This window comes from Myotis davidii, unplaced genomic scaffold, assembly GCF_000327345.1.
Source record: "Myotis davidii unplaced genomic scaffold, ASM32734v1 scaffold554, whole genome shotgun sequence".
Taxonomy (NCBI): domain Eukaryota; kingdom Metazoa; phylum Chordata; class Mammalia; order Chiroptera; family Vespertilionidae; genus Myotis; species Myotis davidii.
In genome coordinates, this window is record NW_006285312.1 from 259,369 (window position 1) to 262,907 (window position 3,539).

Genomic DNA, 3,539 nt, shown 5'->3' on the forward strand with positions numbered 1-3,539 from the left:
ATAAAGGGGTGACTTGGTTACAACAGCAGCCAAGTTCTGCCTATCTTCAAATGGGGAACCATGTGCCAAGATTCAAAGGGTACTACCCAAAGTTTCCTACAGGAATAGTCTTGAGGTACTTTACTCCATTGTTTCAACCCCAAAGAATACCATGGGACAAGAACCAGAAGAAAAAAGGAAAGTGGAACGGACAAAAACCTGTAGGCTCACTGGAAGGAATCCTTTCTTTTTAAAAACAGAGGGTCAATATCCATCAAAATTTAGAATGCATATCCCTTGATATAGCAATTTCTGTTTAGAGATTTAACCTACTGATATACTCAGACATGTGCATGAAGATAGATGCCTCATCCCTGGCCAGTGTGACTCAGTGGTTAGAGTGTCAGCCCACACACCCAGGGTCACAGGCTTGATTCCTGGTCAAGGGTGTGTACCTGAGTTGCAGGTTGGATCCCCGCCCTGGTCGGAGTACATATGGAAGGCATCCAATCAATATGTCTCTCTCACATTGATGTTTCTCTCTCTCTCTCTCTCCTCCTCCCCTCCTCCCACCTCCCTCCCTTCCATTCTCTCTAAAAAAACAATGGAAAAAGTATCCTCGGGTGAGGATTAACAACAACAAAAAAACACACACACACAAAAATATAGATGTTCCAGGATATTTAACACAGCCATGGTTATAGTAGCAAAAGATTGGAAACAATACAAATGTCTTTCAATATGGCTCTGATTAAATAAATTATGGCACAAGCTCACAATGAAAAACAATTTGGCCATTAAACAGAATGAAATGGGTCTAGCTGAGCTGACATAAAACTACCTCGAAGATACATTGGTAAATAGGGGAGAAAAAAGAAGCTGCATAGAAACAAGTATAGGAGATTTTTTTTTAATGTATCCAAATGTGTGGTTGTGCTCACACAGCATACCTCTACCTCCTGGGAGTAGGGGGGTGGGATGTGATGGGAAACAGTTTTTACCTCTTTGGAAAGAAACAGGGATCAGGCATACTCTCACTGTTATATCTTTTAGTACTCCTATTTGAAGTCTTAACATGTGTGCATATGTAATTTTTAGGTAATTTTTTAACAAAAGGAAATATGCTGCCTTGCATGAAATCTACCAAGAAATAGAAAAGATTTCTGAAAAAATAGTAAAACTATTCAGATATACATGACAGCTCTAGAAAAAATGGAGAAGTACACCATTTTCTTGGGTGGTGTGATAAATTGAGTGATTATCCCCAGCTCTTTACTCCCTCCCTTTACAGAATTACACATCCTGTACCTTTGCAATCTTCCGTTTGGTGAGATCTCCCAGGGATATAAATCATTCCACTTGCAACATGGACTTCTTCAATAAATATGTAACCCCCAGAGGTAACCTCCACTGTAGGTGGACTGTTCTTCCTGACTCACTGATGTCAGTCATGGCCACGTGACTTACTATGGCCAGTAGTGGTAGTGGGTGCGATGTCAGCAGAGACTGTAAATGTGCCTCTGTGGTTTATCTTGATATCTTGCACTTGTGCCATCCACCATGAAAAGATCAAAACCTGGGGGGGCAGAATGAGGAGCTACATAGAGTAGATCTGGACCAAAACACAGCCTGGAATCAAGCCAAGCTAACCCAACAGAGCCCAGCAGAACTACAGCCTCCACGCAGACCTGTGAGTGAAAAAACAAAAACAAAAACATTCTTGTTGTGAGCAAATTTGGGGGGATGTATGTTATGCAGCATTATTGTAGCCATATCTGACTGATACATATGGGAAAACTAAATTGCTTCCTTTGGCTCTCTCCCACCTCCTCTAAGAAATTTTTCCTGATTAACCTCACCCCACACTAGACTGTGGTCTTTTCAATAAAAAGAGCTGTGTGTTGCCCTAGCTGGTTTGGTTCAAACCAGCTAGGATAGAGCATCAGCCTGCAGACTGAAGGATACCAGGTTCGATTCCAGTCAAGGGCACATGCCCAGGTGGTGGGCTCAATCCCCAGTAGGGGGTGTGAAGGAGGAAGACCATCAATGATTCTCTCTCATCAATGATGTTTCTCTCTCTCTCTCCCTCTCTCCCTTCTTCTCTGAAATCAATAAAAATATTTATTTAAAAAACTGTGTGTTATTCATCCCTGCATCCCTAGACTGCTGCATAATGCTCAGCACAGAATTTAAGGACTCAAAAATTTCTTCCCTGACCACTGTTTACTTATTTCAGATCATTAATCACAATCCATAATTATCCTACTATTTTGTCTTATCTCCCTCATTTGAATATAATCTCCCCAGAGTAAATGAATCAATAATTGGGAAAAAGTGAATCTATGACTTTTTCACTCTGATCTGCTTAAGTACTCAGACATCTGTTTTACCACGCCCTCCAAATTTCTCATCTGTCCTAAAAGGCCTTTCAAAAGCTGGCCCCAAACTGCTCCCAGTTCTATCACCCATTCTTTCCCCTTAGGCAATATCATAGAATTTTGCACTTTCCCACCCACTACCCACACTTTCCCCTTTTTCTGCAACATTATCCATAATGTTTCATCTGACAAGTTCCCTCTGACATGAATGCCTTCTCTGCCATTCCTGTTTGTCTAAATTCTCACCATCTGTATTATTTTGTATTAGGTTCCTCTATGAATAACTATACAAGATAAAACAACAGTGGCCTAAAGAAGATAAAAGCTTATTAATCTCTTTCTCTTAGGAAATTTAGAGGTAATCAGAATAAGATTGGACTCTTCCTGGAAGCGGCCAGCGGTGACCTCTGGAAATGGTTCGCTATTCACTTGACCCAGAAAATCCCACAAAATCATGCAAATCAAGAGACTCAAATCTTCGTGTTCCCTTGAAGAACGCTCATGAAACTGCCCGGCCCATCAAGGGTATGCATATCTGAAAAGCCACCAAATATCTGAGGTGTCACTGTAGAGAAGCAATGTGTGCCCCTCCATTATTACGATGGTGGAGTTGCTAAGTGTGCCCGGGCCAGACAGTGGAGCTGGATACAAAGTTGGCAGCCCAAAAAGTACTCAGTTTTTGCTGCACATGCTTAAGAATGCAAAGAGCAATGCTGAACTTCAGGGTTTAGACGTAGATTCTCTGGTCATGGAGCACATCCACGTTAACGAAGTTCCCAAGACGTGGTGCAGAACTTACAGAGCTTATGGGTGGAGTAACACACACAGGAGCGCGCCCTGCCACGTCAAGATGATCCTACTGAAAAAAAGCAGATTGTTCCTAAACCAGAAAAGGAGGTTGCAGAGGAGAAAAAGACATCCCAGAAGAAACTGAAGAAACAAAAATGTATGGCCAGGGGATAAAGTCAGCATAAAATTAACACTAATAAAATTATTTTAAAAATAAGTTGGAAAGGTAATCCATAGTTTCCACAAAACAAGATCCTCCTAGCCATGGGTTCCTTCCGATCCTAAACACACTTCCTGGTCCAGGATGGCTGCTGAAGTTCCATCTATTACATTCTCACCCCAGCTGTTAGGAAGGTAGGAAGATGGGGTGGGGAAAGCATGCCTCCTCCCTGT

The 3,539-nt window shown here is 41.8% G+C and overlaps 1 long non-coding RNA gene and 1 pseudogene across 1 annotated transcript in view; one reads left to right on the forward strand and one right to left on the reverse strand.

The window, feature by feature from the left end:
• Positions 1-1,400, reverse strand: part of LOC107181880 — a 24,041-nt gene extending 22,641 nt beyond the window's left edge. The window contains exon 1 of the long non-coding RNA XR_001512591.1: positions 1,288-1,400. This is a non-coding gene — a long non-coding RNA (uncharacterized LOC107181880). The remainder of the gene's footprint in view (positions 1-1,287) is intronic.
• A 1,356-nt stretch (positions 1,401-2,756) lies between these two features.
• Positions 2,757-3,331, forward strand: LOC102762502 (annotated as a pseudogene).
• The last annotated feature ends 208 nt before the right edge of the window (positions 3,332-3,539 follow it).